The sequence below is a fragment of the Patagioenas fasciata genome, chromosome 1, assembly GCF_037038585.1.
Source record: "Patagioenas fasciata isolate bPatFas1 chromosome 1, bPatFas1.hap1, whole genome shotgun sequence".
NCBI classification, from domain to species: Eukaryota; Metazoa; Chordata; class Aves; order Columbiformes; family Columbidae; genus Patagioenas; species Patagioenas fasciata.
Genome location: NC_092520.1, coordinates 166207422 through 166220955, shown reverse-complemented (window position 1 = coordinate 166220955; position 13534 = coordinate 166207422). Strand labels below are relative to the sequence as shown.

Below are 13534 nucleotides of genomic sequence, written 5' to 3'. Positions count from 1 at the left end.
CCCTCTTAATACCACATTTTTACCTGCCTGAACACCATTACACCTCTACAGGGAAAAGAGAGATGAACTGGCTACATTACTTTAAGCTTTCCTTTTCTGAGTGACAGATATACAGAGGATGATACAGAATTTCTGTCACAGAGGCATTTTACAGTAAGTTTCCAAAAGTACTGGGTTTCATTAGAACACAGCTCACATTTCTGCTGCAGAAAGATTGCTGAGGTCCCTGGCACATTCATTGGACCTTTGCTGACCTAGGAGCTAAAGGCAGTATTCGGGATAATTTGTCAACAATTTGAAATCCTAGCAGCAAACAATACAAGCTCGTGAGTTTCACTGATGAGAATGCTAAGTTCAGCAACTAGAATTACATTAGAAGAACCTTTGGAAAAACCTCTAAATTTGTACTAATTTTTACATACGTCTTAGGTTCTGAAATAACATAAGAAAAAGAGCGTTGATTTCCAATATTCCGCTAGGCTGGTATTCTTAGGACCATAAAGAAGTGTTGGTGAACTGGTAACTTTTTTTTTTTTTAAACTCAGTTCCTATTTTTTTTCCAAAGAAATACAACCTTTTTGAAATTCTCTACTATGTTATTGTTATTCTCTGCCATTTCCAAATGCTATACAACAGTTTCTAGAAAATGTCTTACTGATGTAGCAAAAAAAGTCTGTATGATATTCTACACACTAACTAACTGTTACCATACTATGCTCCTAAGTGAGATAGACAGAAGTCAACTGAAGACTCAGTGGTCTTCAAACAAGTCCTGGAGTCCACAGCTTGAAAAAGAATAGAATAGAAAGAATGGAAAAATTCCCATACTGGAAAATTCTTCTCAGGTAAAATGATAATTGCTGCCAACTTGTCATCTGCTACTGGAAACATTTTGGATCACATCCTCAAGAGTTTTCGTATTGCTGACTACCAGTGTTTGTATGATACTGAAGATGTAAGATTTAAAAACTGAAACAAATTCTTTCCATTGCACAGGTGTGGGTTTTTTTCATCCTAACACACTTTAAAAAAAAAATATTAAAAATGTGCTGTGCCAGGTTTTTTGACAATGTGGAGATCAGACCATGATATCTGTCTATCCTGACATTTATCCACAGCCAAGAAACCAATACAGTAACTAAAATGTATCAATTTCTTAATGTAATAACATTCTTTTGCTACGAATGATCTATTCACTCTTATCAGAACCCTTCATTAGAAAAACATTACCAGGAAAATGTTGCTCAACTGCCTCCCCAATCTGGCTGCATTAGGCAAAGCATTGCCAGCAAGTCAAGGGTAGATTTTCAAATCCTTGTGAGGTTAAATTATGCAAAAGTTCATCATGTGATTATTTTTTTCTGTTCTTCTAACATTAGAAACATGGAATTCATTCCACTTACCACACTATGACTCTTTTCCTATTGGCTTCTGTTTAACTATGATCTGCTCATACTAACCTCGATTTGAGGGAGAAAAAAAAAAAAGGAAATATAACCTTTAATAATTGACTTTAAGCTCATTGAAATCAGTTGGACAGCTTACTTCATCTTCTGAAACAAAATAAGCTCTAATATAAACATTTTCACCTTACCCCATGCTATTATAATATTTTCTTTAATAAGATTGATAGGGTTTTTCTTTTTTTTTCTTTTTTTCCTAAGTGTAAATCAAAATTCTCCAAATTCCCTTGACCTCTTTCCATGGAATCCATATAGCATGTTCAAATCCAAAGAATATTTGGTCCCTTTCATATTTTCACTCATTGCTTTTTATACTGTGCAGAAAAAAAATGAAATAGGCTGATTTAATTCCTTCCATGATACCCCATGGAGGTAAATACTCAACTGAACCTCAGAGGTTCAGTAAAATCATAAGGCTATCCCATAAGTTTTGGATGCGGTAGATAACACAATTCATTTGTTCTTTCCTGGGATTTCATGCATCTCAGTAGTACTACAGATGCCAAGTTTCTCCTCTGATGTACATGTTAACAGTAAGGAACTCAGATCTATTAGAAAGCGAGTTTATAAGGATATCAATTTTATTTGCGGTTTGCTGTGTTTGTTTGAGGTTTTTTTCCTTTATTGGGCAGACTCCAATCCATTAAAAATATATATTTTTTCTGCAAAGCTGCAAATGTATCAGTGGCCTAAACTGGTGCTTCTGTAAGACAATGCTTCATTTGATCTCTTTATTGTCATAGTGATTAACTGAGGAAATCAGTAAACAAAACAACTTTCCTGCACTTATTCCTACATTTGGGGTTTGATTTTAGCACATATACTACTTTGGCTTAGATAGAACTTTTAAAAGATACCACAGTACTAACAAAGGAGGTGAAAAAGTATGTCTAAGGACTTAGTGGTTTTGTGCATTTGCTTAGATCCAAATTACTAGGCAGCTGTGCACGTAAGGAAAATCAGCATTTCTGAATTCATTTTATTATATCCACATTCAGTAAGATTTTTTTCTTTAATTTGGCTTAGAATTTTGTAGCTCCAGAGAATGAAGAAATATTGTTAATTCCTCCTTTTTCTACATATCTTGCAATGACTTTTTTGATTGTATTTACCATAGTGGTTGCTAAGTTTGGGGTTCTCTAGTAATTGGAAGCCTATAGCACATTATTTTTTCATCTGTCTGGTGAAATCACTACTGGTCCTCTAGATGTGGTTGCCAAATATTGAAACAGATAACATTAATGTCACCTCATTTTAGCTATGTAAAAGCTGAGGTTCTTACTCTTATGCTCTTGCTCTCTCATTAGTGGGAATAAATGAATTCATCTTGCTAGTTTTAAAAGTTTAGAAAATGTATGTTGCCCTCTGGAAGTTTCTATAACTACATGTCGACTACAGAAAAACTCCAGAATCTAGTCTAAATAAGAATCTAACACTGAGAAGGATAGAACAAAATCAGACATTTTTGCACTTTTGAAGGCTAGCAAGATCCTAGCAAACTTTATAGAAACCATTTTGATGAGCTAACATGCTGTATTTGCCATATTCTTAACTTTAAAAAAAGTAAAATTAGTCCTCGAAATGCCATGTATCTTTGAGAAAATCAGAGATCACACTACTACCCTATTTAAGCTTTTTTTCTTTTGAGTTAGCTGGCATCCAGTGTTAACCACAATATGAACTATCCAGTGTTTATTCCAGAAGCTACTAAGAATGCACCATAAACTTCCCTATCTCCGGGTAACGTCACATAAGTCTAAAATCCTCAGTGGGAATGAACCACCTCAAGAAAACTCACAAAACTTTGAGCCAAAATACATCACCACACAGAGGACAATGCAGACGCACCTAGTGTTGAGGTACCCGATGCCTTTACTCCAGTGTAACACCTCAAAACTGCTTTTGGAAGAAGCAGCTGAGATTAAAGATTCTGGTCGAAAACATAAGCTTTCCAAGTTTTTTGGTGAATGCTAATTGCTTAACAAAAGGTACCATCTTACTTTGAGGAGTTAGGAGAATTAGGGTGGATGATGTATACAGTAGATGTAGGCTGAAGAGCCTATATGCATCTTTAACTCACAGCACCTGGCAAGGTCAGAATCTCAGTTCAGTTACTGCACTGAAACGAAACAGCTCTCTGCCTTACTGTTCTACCATATGGAGAATTTATTCCTCCTAGAATCAGATGCTTCATTTGAATGTGTTGAATGAACTGAGTTTCTGACCTTGCCAGGTACTGTGGGTGAGTCAAAGACACAGATCAACCGTAGATTACTTCGCCCATTAGCACAACTTGAGGGCACAGGCCCACTGTGTCTGTTAAGCCCTTTAATGGGTATCTCTTTCAACTTTCAAATATCCTGCAGTAAAGTTATTAGGATCCTACTGTGGGGTATCCAGGTAATAGCCTGTCCTCTGTGTGTTGTACTGTGATGAATTTATTGAGTGGAAACTCCAGCAGCAGCAAAACTGTGTTCTGGATAAAGCCGGGGGGAAAGCAGCAGAAGCTGATGCCTGGAGTCAGAAAACTGGCTTGTGAGATGCAGAAAGGGAGTTGTCTTGGGACAGAAAACCAAGCTGAAGTTTTTTAACAGAGTATAACTTGCATCAGTCTGCTGCAAGAAAGATGTGCCAGATGTCACAAGTGAGGATGATCTAGGATCTGACCTAGTGTTATTCTTAGAATTAGGATATTTTTGTGCTCTGGAAAGGTGTAGATCCATGCTAGAGGTTCACACTTTGGAGCTAGAGACAGTGACTAATTGTTTATATGTTATCCCTAAGAAGGCGGCAAAAGAGACAAATTACTAAGAGAAAATATTAATGGAATTTTTACCTTTTGTCATCTGTATCTGAGTTGGCCATCTCAGACTAGTTTTGTAGCCAGTGAAGAGAAATAGACATTTTTAGGGCACAATTCATTTGATATTTTTTAGACAGTGACTTTTTAGTGAGATGAATCACAGTGAACAAATACTTATTTTTCTGCATTGGCTATAAATGCAGCCTAAGTGTGACTAGCTCAGACATTCACACCATAGATGTCTCTGGTTGAGTACATGTCATTGCAAGAAGACAATGAAAAACAACTCCAGTGTGTTCTCAAACAATGGGAGATACATCCAACAGACATATATCTTGAAACTCTGTAATGGAGGAGTGGACTGAAAGTGTCACCTCGTGAATTAGGACTTTGAGCATTAGTCAACAAAGCTGTTATGTGCTCCTCTGTTGTAGTCTTCCCTGAGAGCCTTGTTTGAAAAGATTCCATGTCTCTTGTCATTAAGGGTCACTAAATTTATAATTTGTTAGAAAATCATAGTGTATTGGAGATTTTAGGAGCATTTACAGTTGTGTTTCTTATCGTTATTCATATCATTCATGTCACTCCTATCTAACTAACAGACAGTTTCCCCAAGTTCTCTGTAATATTACTAGCAGCAAGAAACCTCTCCAAATGTGATTCAGAGTAACATTGCAAGTCTGGGCAAAGTGGTACACATGCCATCATATAAGACTCATCATAAAACTCCTCTCTGGATTTCAGACCTACAAAACAGTGGAAAAAGTCATTTAAGCCTTTGTTGGTCAACATGTTTGTCATATGCTTAAGAAACTTTCTTTACCACACCTGACAGATTTGCCATATCATGCAGCCATTTTGGTGATAGTTTTTCTTTAGGTTTTGTGTTTGTTTCTTTGGTTGGTTGGTTGGTTGGTTGGTTGGTTGGTTGGTTGGTTGGTTGGTTGGTTGGTTGGTTGGTTTGGGGCGGGGGGCAGGGATTGAGGAGTGTTTTGCTTAGATAACAAATTTATCTCTGGCACAACCTAACAGATACTACCAAACATACTGATAGTAAACAGATAAATTGAAGCAGGAAGAAAAATGAGATAAGCATCTCCTAAAAGAACTGGAAACTAATCAGCTACAAGACAGAGGTAGTAATCCCTTCTCCTTCCCTACTATACATTCTAATAATGGTGCAAGAGTTTAATGAAATGAGGCTCCAGCTGCTCACTGGATAGCAGAAATTTCCATGGAGAGATGTATTCAGAAGTCTGCAGGCTTTGGAGAGGTGTTCCCTACACAAATAGAACTAGTTTTACTTGACAAATCACAGAGATAGAGGATAGCATGGCCCTGCTCAGTGAAAGCAGCTTTAGTCTGTGTGGTCTGACATGACTCATGTTCATGTTGCAGATTTTACAGTACCTCTGTAACCATCTCCATTAGTTATACAGTCAACATCAATTAATATAATAGATCAAGGCTAGACTAGTCCATAAATAACAAAGTCCACTGAACGGCAAAAGTAATTTTAATTCTTTCTTGATAAAAACCAAATAAATGCAACTAAGGCTAGAGTTTCTGAATCCATTAATAGCTTCAGAGATATTGGTAGATTTCTGCTAGTAAACCTGGCTTTAGAATCAGAGCAAAAGATGACATATTTTAGATGTATCTTGTCCACACCAAATTGCTGCTACTGAGAATAAATTATCATAGCAGTATATTTTGCATGTGAAAACATTTGAAGTTCAGCACACAAAACAATTTTTAAAAAAGACAACAAATGTAGCATTTTATAAAGAATTCTTTTTATCTTATAGAATCCTGTGCATTAAAACTTATTGATGTTTACTGGTTTCTTTTTACAAAAAAAAAAAAAAAAAGGCAAGCCAGTTGTTGGTCCCACCCACCCATACATGGTTTTCTAAACCTTCTCTATAGAATGAGTTATTTTATTGATCAGGAAGCTGTTGTCTGGATGCTCAGTGGAAAGCCTAAATGAAACACTTATCTTAGAAAAAGATTAGTAATATGGCCTGCAAAAAAAAAAAAAAATATCACATTTAATCACCTAATCTATTTTATGTTACTTCTTAGAGGTATCATGAACTTCACAGACATATGGTTTTGTGCAAATAATGAATTACATGGCAGAATCTCATCAGTGTGAGAGTTGCTCTATAAGAGTTAGCCAACTTTCTAAATAGACTTTTCCTCTTTCCTCAAACCTAGTCTAACTAGAAGGTAAAGAACCCAGCATTGCCACTTGTAAAAAAAAAAAAAAAAAGAAAAAAGAAAAAAGAAAAAATTTAAAAAAAAAATTAAAAAAAAAATTTGAAGTTACCCAATAAAAAATAATTGCTTTTTGATCTTGTCAGGATATCCCAAATGTACATTATTATCTAAGCTCTGTGAAACAATATGTAAGGATGACATGTTAAAACATCTTTCAATACCTGACATAAGTCCATTATATAACACACAAATAGTATATCCTCAGATGTGCTTATTTATCACAAAAAATGTTACTTGTTCTCCATCAAATGAAACCTTTCAGGGTTGTGTACCTTTGGTAATGCCACCTTCTAACAAGCCACAAACACTGTGAAGCAAGAAGAGGATAGAGAAGGATTATACAACTCAGTGGCTAGCACGACGTTTTGCGTTAAGGTTGCATCGAGTGATTGGTCTACGTTAGTCATACACATATGCAACTTCATGGAGGCTCTATTTTTCTCTCCATATCAGGTTTACAAATGACTAAATGATTGTAGATGACACAAAACTAGGAAGAGTAGCTGATATGCCGCAGGGTTGTGCCACAATCCAAAAGGGACCTCAACGGGCTCAAGAAACAGGCTGACAAGAACTTTGTGAATGTCAACAAGGGGAAGTTCAAAGTCCTGCATCAGTAACAACCCCATGCACAAATATATGCTGGGGGCCACTCAACAGGAAAGCAGCTTAGCAGAAAAGGCCTGGTGGTTGTGGTGGACATGAAGTTGAAGAAGAGTCAGCAATGTACCATTGCAGCAAAGAAGGCTGTGGAAAAATAGTGGAAGATTGGTGAGGAGGATTGTAAACATGTCCAAGTGACTTGCAGCTGGGTTGTCAAAAAACACATATGTGATACTAATTGTTGTTTAGCCTTGTGTGTTTGACAAGCAGAACATCTGTGTTTAGATAACATAGACCTGTGATAGACTATTGAACACACTTGACATTCTGGCCCTGCTGTGAGAAGGATAAAAACACAGTGGTAAACTACGCCTTTGCGAATACCTGATCCAGACATGAAGACAGCAGGTGTGGTGATTCTGTAGCATGGACTGAGCTCTGTAGTGCCTGCATCCCGACTTGTGTGCCTCTGCCTGGGTATTGCGTCAGGGCTTCCCTAATTGGTGAGGTAACAAAAATAAATTTAGTTGTTGCATTTAATCCATTGTTTTGTGGTTGCTCTTGCACCCCGTCTGTTGTGGCTCACGGTAAGGCAAATGGTATCCTAGGCTGCATCAAAGTACTGCCAGCAGGTCAAGAACGGTGATCTTTCTCCTGTACTCAGCACTGGTGAGATCGTAACTAGAGTTCTGTATTCAATTCTGGGCTCTCCAGTACAAGAAAGACATGGACTTATTGGAGAGAGTCCAACAAAAGGCCACAAGGATGATTAAGCACCTCTTACATGAGGAAAGCCTGAGACATATGGGACTGTTCAGGCTGGAGAAGACAAGGCTTGAGGGGAATCTCATCAGTGTATATGAAGGGAAGGTGCGAAGCCAGTGGTGCTCAGTGAAAGCACCAGAGTCAATGGGCACAACTGAAATACAGGAGGTTCTGTCTGAACATCAGAAAACATTTTTTTACTCTAGTGGAGACAAAGCACTACAACAGGCTGCCCAGAGCAGTTGCGGAGTCTCCCTCCTTGGAGATATTCAAAAGCTGCCTGGACACAATCTTGGGCACCTGGCTCCTAGTGACTCTACTTGAACAGAGGGGTTGGACCAGACAACTTCCAGAGGTCCCTTCCAACCTCAACCATTCTGACACAGCCTAAACCCCCACTCCACTATCTCTATAAAGCTTCTCTCTGGATGTTACTGTGAGATGTCTCTTCCCTCTTCATGCCCATCCTGGATTATTTTCCCCTCTGCTTTTCCTCTGTGGAACAGAACTTCAGGGCTATGTCAGATTTCTTTGTCATTTTTTCTTGCCTTTCCACATGCCATTAACTCATTGTCTGTATAATTTTTCTAAAATGCATCTTTTACACTACAACTTACTTGATAAAATATATCCAGTGGTATACACAGCCACCCACTCAGTGATGGATTAGATAGTGCTTTACTGTCTAAGTCAATACATCTTCACACTTCTTAGTAATCTCTTCCCTTTGATTAGACTTGACTCCTCCACACCACAAGAAATACGTTACATTTTGCTCAGAGTACTATGGCCAAAGTAAACTTTGTGGCTCCACTTTATGTCACTCTGAAGCTGTCAGACATTAAAGACACTATATCCTTCAATATCCACATAGAATTTAAGCTCTTTACTTTGCTGTGTTGTTTAGTAACTTGCTTCAGCTGAAGCATCTGTTTCCTCCCAAACTCAGCCCTTTTCCAAAACTGTTGGGGTCTGTATTTAACTGTATGCTGCATCAGTATTTGAAATAATCTCTCACTTTCTGTAGATCAAGGAACAATATGCCTTTCAGATCCTTTTTTAAAACCCACTTATTTGCCCATCCTTTTATCAATGTTAATTTTGAGTAATCTGTCTACTTATATACCTCTTTTTTAACTTTCTATGTAGAGAATATAAATATCAGAAGACATAATAATCTTTAAATTGTTTATTTTGAACATCTGGAGTTGTACAATACTAAGCTATCAAAAAAAAATACTTATTATCAGTTTGAAACTCTACTGTCTGGATTTGTTAGTTGCATTCTGAATTAATCCTTCCTTTCCCTCAGACCAGTTTTTTCTTCCCTGCTGCCAGTGACAGCGAACATCCTCCCTGTCAGCCTTAAACATTTTATATGTACTTTCAGGCTTTCAGTAAGACAGAGAGTGAATCTTGCTATAAGTCTATCTGAGCCCCATGGAACAGCCTATTATAGTTCTCCAGTTCACTACTAACCATAGCTCAAATGTATATCACAACTTAGGTTTCTTTTTTTGTTTTCACTGGGGTTTTGTTTGTTTGGTTGGTTTTTTTTTTCCTTATCTTGTGTAAGAAGACAATGACACATACAAAATTTAATAATAACAATGCAAATATTTTTTATTTATTTTTTTTATTATTATTTTCCATGAAAATATTTCCTTTGCCGTTTTGTAAAGAGGACTGAATGCAGTTCTTGAGGTATCATGTGCAGCCTTCAAAAAGAAAAGCTGAAAAAAAATTAGACAAGCATTAACAAGTGCAAGTAAAGTAATTTAGTTACACAATGGTGGAATGGCTTGCCACAAGGCTGAGGAACGAAATATCTGCTTCTGAGTGTCTTACTCAGATCAGGGACTTCAATAAAGTTCACAAGGGATTTAATAATCCAATCACTGTTTTTTGTGTGTTAGCTATGATTTTTGTTGATATAACAAAGAAACAAATGTGATAGTGGATCTATTGTACCTTCTGGAATACAGGCTCTGCAGTAACAGGCAAAGCTACATGCCTGATTTGGAAATATTAAAGTACAAAAATACTGCAGTTGCCATTTCTGACAGCTATCAGTTCGACTTTTCTTGAGATGCTGGGGCACAGCACTCAAGTAGACCATAATATAATATAATATAATATAAAAATGACATTTTTGCTCCATCTCTGTGCACCTGTAGATAGAAACAGATTCACTGTATGGGTTAGGTAAAGCTAAGTCATTAAGTTGGGTTGGCATACTTAAGGGTAAAGGAATACCACAGGACCTTTGTATGTATCTGTTCGAGAAGCTAATATATCAGGAAAGTAAACAATAATCTCTGAAAGCAGGACAAAGCACAAATCCCTAGTATTGTCAGAAAGCAGTGGAGATTTAGAGAGGACTGAATTGGAAATGGTTCACCACAGTGAGTGTGCATATATGTGGTCTGAATAAACTATTACAGAGCAGGCAAAAAAACCATTTTCCTCTGAGAAAGAGGAAAATAAGGACAAAATCTTGCTTGTCTCATTTTTTCCTCTTGGAAAGAGCTACATTGACATCAACTTTGCAATAAGTTTTAAAATCTTAACAGTTTTAAATATTTTAATTTATTTTTGTTTTGCTTTTTTTCAAGGGCTTGGACTATTAAGAACAGACTCAATAGAATGTTATTTGCGATTTGTTTTTTAAAACAATTTTTAAAATTTTTCTGAGTGTCGCAAATTCAGCAAGAAAAAAACATCACGTTACCATGTGAAAATCAGTCTTGGCCTTTACACAGCTTTCACACATTTGCAAAGCCTATAAAGAAAAGCTTCTTCACACTGTAAAGGTATGTCGTTGCATTTTTTACCTCATTGTCTTTTCATTGCTGTATCATTTTTGAAAGTCAAAAGAATTATAGTTTCATATTACTTTGTAAAACTGCACATGCATATGTGATAATAGCACATACATGTACACAGTGGCCTGGGGTCTTAAGAGTTCTCTCTGAAGAAACTGAGGAAAATAGTTTGTCTCATTTAGAAAGGAAAAGATTTATAATTCAAGCATGTTTATTAATTATTACATTTTACTGCTTAATGTCAGCTTTATGAAACAAGTTTCATTTATACCATCCTGATAGCTACTTAATTGTGCATGAGTAATGAGTGCATAAAATGTTCAAGCAAAGCTGTGACTTAAGAATTTAATTACGAATTGAAGCCTTATTTTCAATATCGAAGTCTCTGTTTTGAGTATCAGTGAATATTCTGCTCAAATGGTCTTACAGAACATCGTGGCCTCAGTGTGGGAAATTCTGAGACTATTTTTCAAAAGATGAATGACATCACCTGCAAAAAATGTAAAATTTACCTTTTGTCCTCGCAAATTTCACTTGAGCAGTGTTTCAGAATGATGTGTTAGAGATTGGAAACAGAGCTGCAAAAAGCAGCAGTTCTAGGAAGATGTAAGGAATTCTATATGTGTTTATGTATGAGTCTGTGCATGTTTTTAACTAAAGGCTTATAGTATGTCAAATAGTACTTTCAGATGAACTGACAGGAAGGAATAGGTTTAGGAGGGGGTTGAAGGCTGTCAAGTGTGTGTCCGCACTGCCATCTGGTGTCAGCGATGGCGACAGCGCCTTCTCCGTGGCACAGAGTCGATAACGGGTCGCACCTTAGTTGGGGCGTCCTTCGGTTCCTTCAGATGGTATGGACCCACCAATAGGTTTTATGAAGAAAGAAACCGGACTGGGATGGGATTCGCTTTTAACTGTTTCACGGACTCTGTAAAGCTGGAATGTTGTAATTACTTCGTGTGAAACCAACACAAGAAATGCAACTGTTTTCCTCTGAGTGGTGGCCGCATTTGGCTCTCCTCTTTCCACAAATCAGCTTTAGTAATGATAGTCCCATGTTCCTCCAGTCTCATATCTGCAATTCTTTCAATTTCTGTTCCTAATCCAACATAATGATCCAATGAAAATTGTAATGGGGAAAAACTGATATGTTGTAATATAACCAGCAAACATAATTGTATATCCTCTTCCTCACCCTTAGGGATTCAAGTCAGACTGCTCAGAGCAAAGATGAGGGAACTGTGCAATACTAGAGTCCATTCAGCAAATATTGTACATACAGCCATTCTGTGACTGAAAAAAAAAAAAAAAAAAATTTATTCCTAAGTTTTTCAAACAAATAATTCAATATTTGCAACTGTAATGCACCTCTACATCTGAAGCTGTCAAGTGACTGCGAGTACTCCAATGAAGACTCCTTGAATTTTCAACAGTCAGTCTAGTTTACACCATTGTCTGAGAAGTGTCAGTAGTTAATCTATCCAATTATCTGCTGATAAGATTTTAAAACAGTGCATTGCTCCGAAAATCAGTAACTATACTGTGAGGGGAAAAAAAAAAAAAAAAAAAAAAAAAAAAAGAAGATATAAAGAAATAAAAAAAGAGAAAATGAAATCCAAACTGTATGTGTAACATGGTCTTTTCTAAAATTGGGATAATCTTTCATTTCCACAACAACCTGTTGGAACCCACAGACACCCAGCAACCAACGTGCTGTCACAGGTTGGGGGATAGGAGTTTGGAAATTCATGGCTCTGTCAGCTCCTTCCTGATATTTGTTTTCATTAGATATTAAGATAAAGGAAATAATTGCTGTGACTTAAGAAATAGCTACACAGGGCTTTTTCAGATTCAGGATAGTCAACCCATTGTAATTCAGTCCACCCTCAAATAAATAGGGACAGAAATCTATATTGTTATTAATTTTTTTTCTTTGTGAAACATGTAAGTTGTTCTTATTGTCAACATAGTGATTTTTAAATCATTTTGACTGTCCATTTACTGCAGTTCATTTTTAATCTATATGGACAAAATCTTGCAGTTAAATGTTTTTGTTACTAACACTTGATGTATTTACCTCCTTGTTCTCTAGTCTAATGGACTCATATTTTATGCTGTTAGATATAATTAATCAGTTTGGCAAAGCAAATATAGCTTTAATCTTGCACTTGGAAGGTTCTTTGTTATTGAGGCAGAAAATTTTCTATATGACATGATAAATCTTTTATGGAGCTCCTAATTTGGCCCATTTTGTGTCAATTTAGATGTTCATCACTTTCAAAAATGAAGGAATCTAAATGCGGGATTTAACCACTGCACATGCATTGATATTTACTGCTTTACATAGGCTAGATTTAAACTCACCATTTGTACATTACTTCTATATATTAAATTAGATAGAAAAATCAGACATTGTTATGGACAACAGCCAAAATACATGCAGTACTACATTACTACATAGACTAATGCTTTTGATTTGGTAGTCAAGAACAGCATTCACCTTGTTTTAAATAGTAAAATGACTGAACCGAATATGTAACGTTGTGATACGACTAGACAATCGTCTTTCTTGATCTCAACTACTGAATGGCTTTCTGATCCTCTGTGCCACCCTTCTTTGTCTGATTCATCTAGTTGGGGCAGTGAGGATTTCCCAATACTCTGCTTAGATCTGTCTGGTCTAAGGTAGACATTCACCTTTCTTCTTCTGGAGAAAATGATACCTCTGGTGAAAGGTTTTCCATCTAGTACAGAGGCTAAGGGATGCTGTACAGTCTTGCTACTGTCTTCAC

At 36.6% G+C, this 13534-nt stretch overlaps 1 protein-coding gene across 2 annotated transcripts in view; it reads left to right on the top strand.

The window, feature by feature from the left end:
• MGAT4C (MGAT4 family member C) overlaps positions 1–13534 on the top strand; it is a 159582-nt gene that overhangs the window by 136992 nt on the left and 9056 nt on the right. For both annotated transcript variants that reach the window (XM_071799729.1, XM_071799733.1), the window contains exon 2: positions 10533–10730. The gene's annotated coding sequence lies outside the window, so the exon portion shown is untranslated. The remainder of the gene's footprint in view (positions 1–10532; positions 10731–13534) is intronic.